A 16,872-nucleotide genomic window follows, 5' to 3' on the forward strand; every position below is an offset into this window, starting at 1 on the left:
CTTCAGAAGTCAATGTCTGATAAGAAAACTTGTCTTCTGCAAGAGAACAAGTTCTGGGTGGAACTCTGCACAGTTTTGGGTGTACCAAATACATCCCCAAATAGATATAAACTAAAGAGGGCATACAAAGATGAAAATATGAAAAAGGTCCAAACAGAGGAAGATGCACCAGAGGCTGAAGGTGCACAAGCTTCATGGAAAAGAACATACTAAGAAGAAGGACATCGTACAAGATGTGGAATATTTGAAAGCAGAAAAGTGTAATAAAGAATCAGAAAAACCTAAAGAGTTTGGGCAGGACAAAGTAAAGAACGTGGACTCAAAGGAGTTGAGCAACGTGCTAAAAGAGAAAGATGGAGAGAAAGATGCACAAGAGGTTGAAGAAGATTTAACAGTGGACAATGCCCATGAAATGAAAAAGATCCAGCAGGAGGAAGATGTAAGTGATAAGATGATAGTTTTTACTTTTAAACTACACATTTACTGTATACTACCAGTATGCTGGTTTTGATAACCACCATTGAAACACAAATGAAATGATTTAAAAATGATATGGATATCTATTATGCTTATTCTATTGTAGGTCAACAACAAAGATCACAGGGTGGAAGACAGTGACAGTTGGAGTGACACCGTTGATGATGTCAGTCTTGAAAGAGAAGATGAATTCTTTACAGAGAGTGTTCCTGCACCACCTTCTTTTTTTTATTCCTCAAACTGCCTGGGAAACACTAAGAAAAAATCAAAAAAATGATCACTTTAAGGGGTTGCAGTGGACTAACGTTATCTCTTCAGGCATTCGCACAGTCCATCCATATTGCAGTTTTGCTTTTACAGGCCACATGGTTAAAATACAAGGATCAACCAGGCCAGGTATGCACCTGTTTTTAAATGCTCTGGCTATTGCATGTTTACTGACTGCCCAGTAGAAGTTGAAGTTGTTGTGCACAGTGAGAAAACACTTAAAGCACATGTGTCCTTCAGAGGTGACATGTCCGTGCACAATAAAAGAGAGCTCCAAAGGCGACCTGTCAGAGCTGATGCCCAAAAGGAAATAACACTACCAAGGGCACTCTACCTCCAGAAAATGGAAATCCTTAGGAAATCTGTGGTAGAATCTGGCTGTCGAGATGAGGCACCTTCGCAAAGATGTAAATACGACATTGTATATCTTGACGCAACAGGAAGCATTGTGAAGAAAAGTAAACACAGCACAGGTCCTTTTTACATATATGAGCTAGTGGTCAGAAACCCAAATAAAGGTTCCTCTCCTTTTCCAGCAGCTACCTATGTGACCTGTGACCACACAACCTCATCTATTCTGTATTTCCAAACAGATCATGCCAAGCAATACGGTCACAAAAACATCCGTCCACTCATGATAATATGTGATGGATCCATGGTCCTCATGCATGCCATTTCACTCGTCTTCTGCCAAACCAACCTCAATGCATTGCTCCAAAGTTATTATAGAATTTTGACAGGGAAAGGCACTGCTGAAGACTTTGATCTTCCTGTCCTCCACCGCTGTCTAAGTCATATAATGAAAAATGCTAAATCCCTGTGCAAAAAGCAGTAAGTCAAATCTTTTTTTTTAAAGCAGATAACCATATTAATGACAACAAATAATTTATGATGAATGTTATAATTTTATTCTCTTTCAGTGCACCAAAGAACTACAAGCTGGCCATGCATATCTGACCACAGCAAGTTCCATTGCTGAGTTTGATGAAATGCTCCTGAGCTGTACAATCATCTTCTCAAGCCCATGCAGCTCTGAACATGTTGAAAAACACTTCAACAACATTCAGGCTTTGTTGACCACTATTGGTGATTCCGTGGTTGATGACAACAGCATAGTTCCTGAGGACCTCGAGGTACACAGTAAACACATTAAAAAAGTCTTGAAATAATTTATTCTGCTAACCTAGTTAGAATCATTCATGTAAACATTATGTACATTTCATATTTTAGGACACCTTCAGTCAAACGCCTTTTCAAAGACATTTCATGGAGGTAATAGGCACTGCACCCCTCGACAAAAAAGGGGATCCTAATGTTTACTTCACTGAAACATTCATCTCCTCGTTGGCTGCATACTTCTTGCCTCATGCAGCTCTATGGACAAGCATGATGCTGGGTCAGTTACACTTTTTGTGATTAAAAGAGTCAATCAGGAAAAGACTTAAACATATCTTTACTTATTCACAATAATTTAGGTGTAAAGTATTATTTGACATAACCAAAGAGTATGTCTGTCAGATTCTTTTGGCCCATTGCCAGGTATGGACCAATAATAGCAGACCGAGTCAGTCAAGGCAAATATTAAAAAGAAAAAAATACATCCTTATTCATTTTGTTATTCAAATTAATTATTCAAGGTTTTGGTCTCCTATCCTTTTCTCTGCGTTCACATCAAGCAAGTTTTGAACTTTAGTTGTAGTGTTGTTCTAAAACCAAACTAGATGTTAACCTAATGTGTTTAACTGTATCTTCAGGGGACCTGGGCAGGCATGGTGAAGGACCCCCATACCAGCTATTTTTGAAGAAATTTTCCAAAATTTCAAAGAAAAAAACCCAGGTGTGGAATAATTTGGATAAGTATATACAATTGTTTTTTTAAATGTTTGAACATATTACTTCAGTCTGTACTAAAGCCGTTTTTATTTTTCTTATCAGAATTTCACACAAGACAACAAGACTCAAGGAATTATGGAAGAAAGTGTTGCATACTGCCACATGAGAAATTGCTAATTTGGTAAGAAAAGTCTAAGGATGCATTTGTATCCCTACCATGTGTAACGGCTCATGTAGGGAACAGGTATGATGGATAAAAATATTATGTATACTGTAGTCCAGTGGTGAATGAGTCTTTCTGTTCCCTTTGCTATAATGCAGAAAATAAATCGTACAATTTCCCTTTCTTCAGTGGCACCATCAGACAAACATGCCAAATGTGCACAGAACATATCACAAAAGATAATTATGATTTTGGATGGGGTCACCCACGCCCCAAAGAAAGATATACATTAACAAACTATACACAGTCTAAACACACACATTTTAGTATTTTAGCTTAAATAAAAAGTCTATATTTCTAAAATGTATATCAAGAAATATGTACAAATGTTGAAGAATGTAAGAATGTAATACCATAATCTTCAATGACATTTCCCATTTCTAATGTCTTTCCTGAAATAAAGCAGGTGTCTACAGCTCTGAGAACAACCGGCACACCTTCTCCTGACAGACAAACACCATCAGTGTCAGCACAGGAACCAAAGACAGAGAGCCAAGACAAGGAGGCTTTGAAGGTGAACTTGGCTGTACTGTCTTATGTTTGACAACTAAAAGTTATGCCAACAATAGACATAATACATGTAAAAATATGAATAAGCATGTAAACATTGGGATCTCCTTTCTTGTGTAATTTTACTAATAATAAGCTAAACACAGATTTATGCAATAATAATTTAACTGATCTCACCAACAGCACTTACAAGACAGTGTTGTAAGGAAGGGGACGTTGAAAATGCCTATTCAAGTCAAATAATTCACATTAAAATAAATGTTTCTTTATGGTGTTTATCCTTCAGAAAAGGAGGAAACTGCTAAAAGCAAAAAGACAGAAGTCCCATGGACCACTTTGGAGACATCATTCACCGGAAGAAGCAATCCAAGCCAGAAAATTGGTGAGAGAAGTAGAGATCAAAGAAGGACAAATGTTAAGCATCCTGCACCCACAAACTTGGCTCAGCAGCGATGAAGTGGATGCAGCTTGTTTTCACATCTCTCAGAAGTTCCCTCATATAGACGGGTTTCAGTCCAACCTCCTCTATCAGTGGTTGGGACACCACAGAAACCATTTGTTCAAGTATTGAACATAAATGACAACCACTGGATCACAGGAAGCAACCTTTTCTGTGGATCAAATGAGGTGTGCGTATATGACAGCCTGAACACAAACATCACCAAGCAGACTGATCAAAAATTATCCTAATTGATTCGTCCACAAGCCCCCCAGTTTATAATAAAAAAACAGCTGTACAAATGCAGCAGTCATCTAGCAGTTGCAGACTTTTTGCATTGGCCTTTGCTACTGTGTTATGTGATGGAGTCAAACCAGAAGAGTGCCAGTTTCAAGAAAGAAACATGAGACGAACACTGTACAGAACTTTGAGGAACAAAAAGGCTCCAGTTTTTACATATCAACCAATACAGGCAAAACCTGAAAGGGCCACAGTTCAGGTGGACGTTCACTGTATCTGCAGAACCTCACACGACCAAGAGGTGATGGTGCAGTGCAGAAACTGCAATAATTGGTACCACCCAAACTGTGTTTCTGTCCCACACGAAGCTTTGGACACCACCGCAGAAGAGTGGAATTGTGAAATCTGCACTAATTAAAATGTGCATTATAATGGTTTGTAATAAATCTTATACTTAATGTTTAAGCTAACATTGAAATGTTCAGGTACTTGGGATGATATTGCAGAATATAGAATGAGTAAATGTAACGTCACTTACCATGTCTTTATTCACATGTACGTAGTTCAGAGAAGCAGCATTGGAAACAGGTTAGTGTTGAAATCAATGTACACTGAAAGCACTTAGCTTGAGCATAAAAAGTTATTGGTTTGTTGCAGGTGCTTATGGACGTGTAGTGCAGTCTTGGAGAAGACTTACTGATGACTGGCAAGAATCCAACTTAACCCAGCAAGCAATTTTTGGTTTAAAAGACGTCTATTAGCCGTCTAAACATAGCCCAGACGTCTAGGCTAAAACAAGGCTAAATTTGGGCTGTCAGTGAAAAGTTAATAGACGTCTAATCATTACCGAAGAATAGCCTAGTCATCAAATAGACCGCTATTAAACGAATACACGTAGACGTCTAATAGACGGTGAATTTGGGTCTCTAAGTTACAACAAAGCTGAATTTTGGCTGTCAGGGAAAATTTTATACGTCTAACCATAATCATCAAGTAGACAGATTATGAATGCCTACATAATAGATAACCACACAATACCCAAAATATTTTTTGTTAACTAAATTTAACATGTTCTTCTCATAAATAGCAATTAATACAAACAAATTAAATATAAAGCTTTTATTAATAAAACCAACAATTGTAAAAAAGACAAAATGGAAAACATAAGAAATAATATATTTCTTATAACAAAATCAAATAAATTAAGATTTAAACTTCTTTAGAGTCTTTTTAAATAAAGGACAACCAATAATAATACAAATAACAATAAAATCTAACAATAGTAAACGGATTCATTGTTATTGTTTTCTATACCCACACCCCCCCCCCCCACTCTCCCTGGTGCTTGCTTAAAATGCTCCCCGATGGCATTCCTCAATTCTAATTCAGTTGCCGTTGGGAAGCTGGTCATCACGGCATCTGCAAAGAATAAAAAATAAGCATGATAAAAGGCTTTTTGGACATCATCGTGTTTTAGTTTAATTACATTAATTGTGACAGAGTGTCTTTCTATATTTCTTTGATAATAGGTCTCGGTAATATAGCGCTGACATATATACTGATTTGGAAAATGTTTATATCAACACAGACTGATGTCATAAAGGTGATGTATGATTTTAATGATTTAATATATTTTCTTTAAGTCATTAGCTCTGGGAGCAATGTTTACATGCAAACACACGTACATACCTGCAATGACCTTGAACAGAGCGGTCTTCTCAAAAGCTGCCTTCTGCAGCGTACCACCCCCCTTCATATTAAATTTGGTCATGAGGCTGTTTTGCAAAACCCTAAAACAAAAAAAAAGGTTAACAATTGGTAACAAATACAAACATGACAAATTGTTTATTTTTTTGGAAATACTTTTACAATATTACAATACTTTGTTGTGAAAACATGGAATAATTATTGAGTATGGTCACCACAATGATTGATTAATGTTGCATGTTTTGAAGGCTTTACCTGTCCAGCATCCTTCTGGTACAGTCTTTAACATTTCTGCCACCGACTTTGCACAGTTTGGACACCTGAGTAACAAATGTCAATGTCAGGCAGATAGAAATTTATGCTTCAGTGCACAAGTGTGCACCGACCTTAAATGTTAATGACCATTGAGCTGCAAGTTTTCCATCATTAACCCTATAAAACTCTTTATTCCAGCAGATTGCTGGCCCACACTGAGAAATAGTTTTTCCCCCTGTAGGTCCCCCCACAATCGGTGTCTGCCTCAATACTGTCTGCCAAAATTTAACTCTGTGGTAGTAACTAAAAAGTAGTCACGTAAACATTTAAACCTCAACGGTACATCAACAGCACTATTCTAATACACACAGATACTTTTTGTAATCGCTAATTTTATATTGACAATTTAAATTTGAATTTTTTTAACACTGTAATATGCAATTATTTTGGAAGTTTCAAAGTTTGTTATGGTACTTCGTCACAAAACAGTCTATTCTATTAGATCTATCTCTGTATGCAACAAGCCATTGCACTGTCACACTTTCAATATAACAGATTAAATTATTTTTGGACTAATTTTTGGGTCTGAAGTGGTACTAGAAACCGGGTCTTCCTGCTGAGAGCATAACCTAACTACCTCTAGACCACTGTTGACCCACGTGCAGAGGAAGAAAGAACCAGGAGGCTTAAACTCTTCACACTTAGGCACGCTTTACTTGGCATTACAAACAAACTAACATACAAACAAAAGGCAAAATCACAGAGCAACTAAAACAAAGGTGTCAAATGCAAGAACTCAGGTACTCCATACAATGGGTAGGCTCAAGACTGAACGAGAAATAAAGCACTGGCCAAACTTAAATAGACAAACATCAGGTGATGCAAATTATAACTAACGAGCCTCGGTAATAGTTCATGGTTGGTGCAACCTAGTGGTTGGGAGAGTCGTTGTAGGGTAGAAGTGATGCAGCGCCACCTGGTGGTTGGGAGAGTCATTGCAGACAGATCCTTACAGCTTTAGTGAGGGCATGTTGTTGATGTTGTTTTACCATTGCTGCCCGGGTCTCCATACTCTCCAGCTGCCTTTCCAAGCACTGGAAATCCTCCATAGAGGCCAATGCAGACAGTTGGACTCCAGTGTCTGTTTGAACCCTTTGGCCAACTCTTTTTAATTCTTCTTTTATTTCAACCAGAAGTGTTAGCACCTTTCTTTGAAACCCTAAATGCAACAAAGGCAGTGTTACTGTCAAATAATTAAAAAAGTATCACAACACTCAAATACTTACATAACAAAAACTTAACATGACAAAATGAGCATGTATGTATGTGTGTGTGCGTGCGTGCGTGTATATACATACATACATATACACTAATAACTCTGTATTAGTACTTACTTTTGTCAGACATTGGGAAATTGTCATGTTGGTCTATAGAAAAGAAATAAGAAAACGTAACACAAAAGCAATTTCTAAAAACTGAATGATGCCAAACAAAATCGGCAATGTACTTTTGCTGGATCATGATTTTTCATCCATTTTCACATAGTAACTTTTTAAAAATTAATGGATATTTGATTGATTGTGCAAATTGCTACAAATGTATAGTTATTTTGTGTAATCTACCATCAGAATTGTGTAGCACATTTCTTACTTCTTATATATTAAAAACATATCAATAACTAGAAACACTGTCCAGATGTTCAGTGTTGTTTATTAAAAAAGTAAAAAGTTAAACAAACAAAAGGTCCTTCTGTTATTTAGAGTGATAATCTTAACAGGCATAACATATATTCATACCAACCTCGAGGATTTCTGCGTTGAGGAGTCCTGGCTGAACGGCTTTGAGACCCAGCAGCTGTAATGAAGTATGAAGGCATTTGTATTTACAATACTCACACATCAGCAGCTGAAAACAGTGGCAAAACAAGACCATGCTAACCTTCAGGAATTCTGCGTTGAGGAGTCCCAGCAGCTGTAATAAAGTATGAAGGCATTTGTGTTTACAATACTCATACATCAGCAGCTGAAAACAGTGGCAAAACAAGACCATGCTAACCTTCAGGAATTCTGCGTTGAGGAGTCCCAGCAGCTGTAATAAAGTATGAAGGCATTTGTATTTACAATACTCACACATCAGCAGCTGAAAACAGTGGCAAAACAAGACCATGCTAACCTTCAGGAATTCTGCGTTGAGGAGTCCCAGCAGCTGTAATAAAGTATGAAGGCATTTGTGTTTACAATACTCATACATCAGCAGCTGAAAACAGTGGCAAAACAAGACCATGCTAACCTTCAGGAATTCTGCGTTGAGGAGTCCCAGCAGCTGTAATAAAGTATGAAGGCATTTGTATTTACAATACTCACACATCAGCAGCTGAAAACAGTGGCAAAACAAGACCATGCAAACCTTCAGGAATTCTGCGTTGAGGAGTCCCAGCAGCTGTAATAAAGTATGAAGGCATTTGTATTTACAATACTCATACATCAGCAGCTGAAAACAGTGGCAAAACAAGACCATGCTAACCTTCAGGAATTCTGCGTTGAGGAGTCCCAGCAGCTGTAATAAAGTATGAAGGCATTTGTATTTACAATACTCACACATCAGCAGCTGAAAACAGTGGCAAAACAAGACCATGCAAACCTTCAGGAATTCTGCGTTGAGGAGTCCTGGCTGAACAGCGAAGAGTCCCAGCAGCTGTAATAAAGTATGAAGGCATTTGTATTTACAATACTCACACATCAGCAGCTGAAAACAGTGGCAAAACAAGACCATGCTAACCTTCAGGAATTCTGCGTTGAGGAGTCCCAGCAGCTGTAATAAAGTATGAAGGCATTTGTATTTACAATACTCACACATCAGCAGCTGAAAACAGTGGCAAAACAAGACCATGCAAACCTTCAGGAATTCTGCGTTGAGGAGTCCCAGCAGCTGTAATAAAGTATGAAGGCATTTGTATTTACAATACTCACACATCAGCAGCTGAAAACAGTGGCAAAACAAGACCATGCTAACCTTCAGGAATTCTGCGTTGAGGAGTCCTGGCTGAACAGCTTAGAGTCCCAGCAGCTGTAATAAAGTATGAAGGCATTTGTATTTACAATACTCATACATCAGCAGCTGAAAACAGTGGCAAAACAAGACCATGCTAACCTTCAGGAATTCTGCGTTGAGGAGTCCCAGCAGCTGTAATAAAGTATGAAGGCATTTGTATTTACAATACTCACACATCAGCAGCTGAAAACAGTGGCAAAACAAGACCATGCTAACCTTCAGGAATTCTGCGTTGAGGAGTCCTGGCTGAACAGCGAAGAGTCCCAGCAGCTGTAATAAAGTATGAAGGCATTTGTATTTACAATACTCACACATCAGCAGCTGAAAACAGTGGCAAAACAAGACCATGCTAACCTTCAGGAATTCTGCGTTGAGGAGTCCCAGCAGCTGTAATAAAGTATGAAGGCATTTGTATTTACAATACTCACACATCAGCAGCTGAAAACAGTGGCAAAACAAGACCATGCTAACCTTCAGGAATTCTGCGTTGAGGAGTCCCAGCAGCTGTAATAAAGTATGAAGGCATTTGTATTTACAATACTCACACATCAGCAGCTGAAAACAGTGGCAAAACAAGACCATGCTAACCTTCAGGAATTCTGCGTTGAGGTGTCCTGGCTGAACAGCTTAGAGTCCCAGCAGCTGTAATAAAGTATGAAGGCATTTGTATTTACAATACTCACACATCAGCAGCTGAAAACAGTGGCAAAACAAGACCATGCAAACCTTCAGGAATTCTGCGTTGAGGAGTCCTGGCTGAACAGCTTAGAGTCCCAGCAGCTGTAATAAAGTATGAAGGCATTTGTATTTACAATACTCACACATCAGCAGCTGAAAACAGTGGCAAAACAAGACCATGCTAACCTTCAGGAATTCTGCGTTGAGGAGTCCTGGCTGAACAGCGAAGAGTCCCAGCAGCTGTAATAAAGTATGAAGGCATTTGTATTTACAATACTCACACATCAGCAGCTGAAAACAGTGGCAAAACAAGACCATGCTAACCTTCAGGAATTCTGCGTTGAGGAGTCCCAGCAGCTGTAATAAAGTATGAAGGCATTTGTATTTACAATACTCACACATCAGCAGCTGAAAACAGTGGCAAAACAAGACCATGCTAACCTTCAGGAATTCTGCGTTGAGGAGTCCCAGCAGCTGTAATAAAGTATGAAGGCATTTGTATTTACAATACTCACACATCAGCAGCTGAAAACAGTGGCAAAACAAGACCATGCTAACCTTCAGGAATTCTGCGTTGAGGAGTCCCAGCAGCTGTAATAAAGTATGAAGGCATTTGTATTTACAATACTCACACATCAGCAGCTGAAAACAGTGGCAAAACAAGACCATGCTAACCTTCAGGAATTCTGCGTTGAGGAGTCCCAGCAGCTGTAATAAAGTATGAAGGCATTTGTATTTACAATACTCACACATCAGCAGCTGAAAACAGTGGCAAAACAAGACCATGCTAACCTTCAGGAATTCTGCGTTGAGGAGTCCCAGCAGCTGTAATAAAGTATGAAGGCATTTGTATTTACAATACTCATACATCAGCAGCTGAAAACAGTGGCAAAACAAGACCATGCTAACCTTCAGGAATTCTGCGTTGAGGAGTCCTGGCTGAACAGCTTAGAGTCCCAGCAGCTGTAATAAAGTATGAAGGCATTTGTATTTACAATACTCACACATCAGCAGCTGAAAACAGTGGCAAAACAAGACCATGCAAACCTTCAGGAATTCTGCGTTGAGGAGTCCTGGCTGAACAGCTTAGAGTCCCAGCAGCTGTAATAAAGTATGAAGGCATTTGTATTTACAATACTCATACATCAGCAGCTGAAAACAGTGGCAAAACAAGACCATGCTAACCTTCAGGAATTCTGCGTTGAGGAGTCCTGGCTGAACAGCGAAGAGTCCCAGCAGCTGTAATAAAGTATGAAGGCATTTGTATTTACAATACTCACACATCAGCAGCTGAAAACAGTGGCAAAACAAGACCATGCTAACCTTCAGGAATTCTGCGTTGAGGAGTCCCAGCAGCTGTAATAAAGTATGAAGGCATTTGTATTTACAATACTCACACATCAGCAGCTGAAAACAGTGGCAAAACAAGACCATGCTAACCTTCAGGAATTCTGCGTTGAGGAGTCCTGGCTGAACAGCGAAGAGTCCCAGCAGCTGTAATAAAGTATGAAGGCATTTGTATTTACAATACTCACACATCAGCAGCTGAAAACAGTGGCAAAACAAGACCATGCAAACCTTCAGGAATTCTGCGTTGAGGAGTCCTGGCTGAACAGCGAAGAGTCCCAGCAGCTGTAATAAAGTATGAAGGCATTTGTATTTACAATACTCACACATCAGCAGCTGAAAACAGTGGCAAAACAAGACCATGCTAACCTTCAGGAATTCTGCGTTGAGGAGTCCTGGCTGAACAGCGAAGAGTCCCAGCAGCTGTAATAAAGTATGAAGGCATTTGTATTTACAATACTCACACATCAGCAGCTGAAAACAGTGGCAAAACAAGACCATGCTAACCTTCAGGAATTCTGCGTTGAGGAGTCCCAGCAGCTGTAATAAAGTATGAAGGCATTTGTATTTACAATACTCACACATCAGCAGCTGAAAACAGTGGCAAAACAAGACCATGCTAACCTTCAGGAATTCTGCGTTGAGGAGTCCTGGCTGAACAGCGAAGAGTCCCAGCAGCTGTAATAAAGTATGAAGGCATTTGTATTTACAATACTCACACATCAGCAGCTGAAAACAGTGGCAAAACAAGACCATGCTAACCTTCAGGAATTCTGCGTTGAGGAGTCCCAGCAGCTGTAATAAAGTATGAAGGCATTTGTGTTTACAATACTCATACATCAGCAGCTGAAAACAGTGGCAAAACAAGACCATGCTAACCTTCAGGAATTCTGCGTTGAGGAGTCCTGGCTGAACAGCGAAGAGTCCCAGCAGCTGTAATAAAGTATGAAGGCATTTGTATTTACAATACTCACACATCAGCAGCTGAAAACAGTGGCAAAACAAGACCATGCTAACCTTCAGGAATTCTGCGTTGAGGAGTCCCAGCAGCTGTAATAAAGTATGAAGGCATTTGTATTTACAATACTCACACATCAGCAGCTGAAAACAGTGGCAAAACAAGACCATGCTAACCTTCAGGAATTCTGCGTTGAGGAGTCCTGGCTGAACAGCGAAGAGTCCCAGCAGCTGTAATAAAGTATGAAGGCATTTGTATTTACAATACTCACACATCAGCAGCTGAAAACAGTGGCAAAACAAGACCATGCTAACCTTCAGGAATTCTGCGTTGAGGAGTCCCAGCAGCTGTAATAAAGTATGAAGGCATTTGTGTTTACAATACTCACACATCAGCAGCTGAAAACAGTGGCAAAACAAGACCATGCTAACCTTCAGGAATTCTGCGTTGAGGAGTCCTGGCTGAACGGCGTTGACTCCCAGCAGCTGTTATGATATTGGAAAATATTACTAGTGGACTTCAACACCAAAATAAATCTTTGGTATGCCGAGTTCTAACCTATCTATTTAGTTGTCCATTACATTACCTGGGGTAGAGGTGCATGTTGGTAAATGTAAAAATTTACTCCTGATTGTCTGTTTTTTCCCTGAAAAAAAAAAAATCATATTTGGATGACATAAAATCATTACTGTCTGGATGCATATTGCTTTCACCACAGAATAAATAAACACTATGTTTCCATAATTTAATGAAAAATTATTACTTAAATAATACTTATTATTTTCTGAACTGAAAGCAGTATGCCATGACCTGATCAATGGTATTTGGCCAAAAACATAAATAAATGTAATCACATCTTACTTTTGGGTGTTTCAATTCTTGTGGACTCTGGAGATTCTGGAGTGCCTTTAGAAAATGGTAAAGCAACATTTATAAAAAAATTAATAAACGATTGCATATAAAGAAAGACAAGTTTACAGCAGCAACATATGAAAAACATATGTGATGCTGGGCTAGTCTGAAAATGTCTGGGGTGTTGCACTAGTGTTTAGTTGAGTTCTTTGTGAGGACTTTATGAACACTGATTAATTGTAATACTTGTTTCAAGGATTGGAGAGAGAAGCGGCTGTGGTGTCTGTTGAGTACCTATAAAAGAAAAACAAATTAAGTACAAATATAGCTTCATAGTGTCATTGTACCCAAAGAGCACCTTTGAAATCATGTACAGCAATCTGTTGCATTACATCATTGTCTTTATATATGAAATACATGGATCATTTTATGTTGCTAACAATGTGTTTCACCACCTGTAGGTCTTGGGTATACTGCCAAAAATAAAAAGTAAAACAGAAACAGTAAGACCTTATCTGTGACTTCTCACCAAGTATATATTTTACACTTGACATTGGATGAGTTGATAAATGATTGAAAGTTGGTTGAGTGCTGCATACAAGTACTACACTGACCAGAAAAGCATCTGGTGTCAAACTGACTTTACATTTTGTTATAAGATGCTAAGGTCTACATTCTATTTCCTTCTTGTTGGTGAAGACATGTGGGTGTCATCCAGTGGAGTCATCCGAGTCCCTTATGAAAGATTTCAATAAATTAATGGTTTATAAAAATACACTACGTACACGAGGTCGTGGTTTGCATAACAAGCAGGTTTAAAGTTGAATACAATGTCAAAGTAAAGATAATGTGAATCCATTATGTGTTTGTATTTGCAATAAGTGTACTTACTAGGCTTACGGGTAGGTGGTGTTGTGAAAAGGTCCTCAGAAAAGTTTCCAGCTAGAAATTAAAAACACAGAAACTTTTTATAATTACAAGGCAATGGATTTAACCGGCAATGTTCCACCAGTTGTTCTTTAAGGCTATAAATTACATAAAGTATTTAATGAAATAGTACTCAAAAGGCCAGCATTCATAACTTTGTTTACAAATATAAATTAACTCATACATTTTTGAATGGTTCCACCTCCTCTGCTTATTCGCATTGATATGTTTTGCTACATTTTTCTTTTTAATATGATATTGCATGTACCTGTGGCAGCTCTGGAGGCTGTACTGTATTTGTTGGGTGGCACCGGGAAAGTACAAACTATAATATGAAAGAAATGTTGTAAAAGCATGACATAATGTACATGCTCCGTAAAAAATATAGATTCCATCTAAAACATAATATTTTTTTAAGTAATCGTATCCAATGCACAATCATCCAGTGGAACAGTCACAGTTTTCTGATGGACAAACAAGACAGAACATTGACTGTTAGAGGTCATGGAATATGTTACCATTCCTCCTATAAAATGTAATAAATGAGGAGGTTACAATAGCCTAGTTGAAGATTTAAAAGCATATGAATCATATGAATAAATGGTTTTACAGAAAAATAAACAACTACCTTTGCGTTTTTTTGGTGGTGCTGGTGGTGGTGGGGGTGATGGCAGCAAGGAGCTCATGTCTAAAAAAAAACTTGGCCATGTTATTATAAAATCCCTTGAAATTTTAACATGCAGCAACATAGAAAAGTGAAAATAGTACTTACCTTGGACATAGTCTTCATAATTCTTTTGTTTAGGCGCACGCCTTAGTCCTTGAGACATATTGGCCTGTGTATCGGACAAATAATAAAAATGTGTTAAATGATCTTTACTCAGAGAAAAACAAATGACAATCCACAAATCAAATACAAAATTGACAATTTTATTTTTACATTGCCCATACATGTGATGATATATGAAGTGACGTCATCAATATTCTCACCCAGGGAGGTTAACCAAAAAAAAAAACTGGAGCAAGCTTCAGTTATCCCTTAAAGACATGGAGGAGAGGGAATATGGCAAATCCCTGTGCATGTGGTAAACACACAGCCTTCCTATGCAAATCCTTTGCCTTCAAAAGTTTCCTCTTCATTCTGCTGAGGTCACTGTCCAGCACATATATGATGTTTATCAGATTTGACTCACACGGTAGATCAAATAGCAGACTTGTGTTCTCCGGATCAATAACATCCACCACCAACATTCCATTTTGCCGTTTTTCCCTCACAAACCCAAATTGTTCAGACTGTAACATAAAGCAGAGATTTGGTGCCTTGGTCGATATGGTGTACATTTTGCGCCTCCTTTGCTTCATGTGTTCCTGTGCGTTTGCCTTTTCTGCTAGTCTTTTTGTGACTTGAGCAACTGGATTTCTGCTATTTCTCACCAGTTTTTTTATGGACTGCAGGTGGTTCTCAAATGGAAAGCAGGACAACTCATTCAAAGAGCACTTAAAGTTCAAAACATCATCAGCAATGTGTTTGATGGAGTGGATGTTGTACGTTGGGAAAGTTTCTCCATATAGTTCAGAACTGGTATCCACAAAATGTTTAAGCAGGTTTTGGGAATAATCCAGGAAGTGTCCTCTTCTGGCATCATTATTGTCCAAGAGAATAGACACTCCAATTTTTAAAGACAGGAAGTGATGATAATGGTCCTGAGACAGAACATCATGCAACACAAGTGGTCCTGTATACAGCAGAAATTGCCGTAATTCGGTTGCTTTCCAGCGATCAAGTTCAGCCAGAGATCTTGGCTGCCTGGCAAACTCGGCCGGCATCAAACCGTTCAATTGTACCAACTTCTGGCTTATTTGTTCAGCCTGTCCTTTTTTCAACCTGCAAATAACTGGGCCTCGCAATAAGAAGTGAAGTATTCTTTTGACAGCTCCAAGAAAAATTAGGTGCATGTGGTCAAGAGGAAACTGTGTGACACAATTGATTCCCAGTTCGGCTAGAGGTGTAGGTTTCTTTTGATGGTCTGGATACTGCAACTGCTTAAATTTGTCATCCGTGATTTTCTCACAAGACACTTTATTTAAGTGGACAACCCTTCCCTCAACTGATGTGGCTACTGACAGACAACGCTCACATCCATGCAAGGCATTATGGCTTTTGATGCACTTTAGAAATGCTCTAGCTGGAGCATCACATACAAAAGCTCGCACTGTTACTTTGTGCACATTGGTTTTGTGTTGGACACCCTGTTGCATAAGCACCTGCAGTTCTGCTATTAAATCACAAAGATATTCATGAACAGGCTCAGGTTTGCTATTGCCATAATACAGAGCAACCAGAAATGGATCAGATTCATCAAATTTGGCAAGAATAGGCCAAAAGTGTGTTCTACTGGATTTGAATATTGGCAGTCCGTCTATATTGATGATAATGTCTATACTGCCTGTGAATGATGGTTTCAAGGAAAGATAATGTAGAATTCCCGGCTCCAAACCATAGTATGTGTACTGGCCCCCACATACATTCTTGATTTCAAAACCTGAAGGGGTTGCCAGCAGTGTTCTACTGTCTTTTGGAAGAGTATGTCCATGTGTTCTCAATATTCCAAGCAGCTTATTCAACGCAGCGTGTGTCTGACCTGTTGTTGTTGCCCATTTAGCCAAATCTTTGTGTAAAGATGGTGTGTCATCAGAATCTGAAGAATCAAGCTCTGTATTAGAGTCACTAGAATCAGCATTTTCCTTGTATCCGTAGTCTGAATCATGTACTACCGAACAATCAGCAGTTGATGGACCCTCTTCTGCATCTATTTCCGAAGCCAGACCCTCCTCATACAAATGTTCTTGTTCTTGTGTGGATGAACCCTCTCCAGAAACATCCCCTTGCATGGAAGGACCCTCCACAAATAAATCTTGTTGCAACTGTACATCAAATTCCGGGTAATCATCCAAGCTGCTACTCGAGGCAGCAAGTACATCAACTCTGTCTCTCAGTCGACGCCATTCTCTTAGGTATTTGGGATCCATTACTGTTAAATATGATAATAAATTTTACATTACAACTGATTATGAATGTTAGTCTGTAGGACATGTCTGCCTACTAAC

The sequence above is a fragment of the Barbatula barbatula genome, assembly GCF_947034865.1.
Source record: "Barbatula barbatula genome assembly, chromosome: 13".
Classification (NCBI taxonomy): Eukaryota; Metazoa; Chordata; class Actinopteri; order Cypriniformes; family Nemacheilidae; genus Barbatula; species Barbatula barbatula.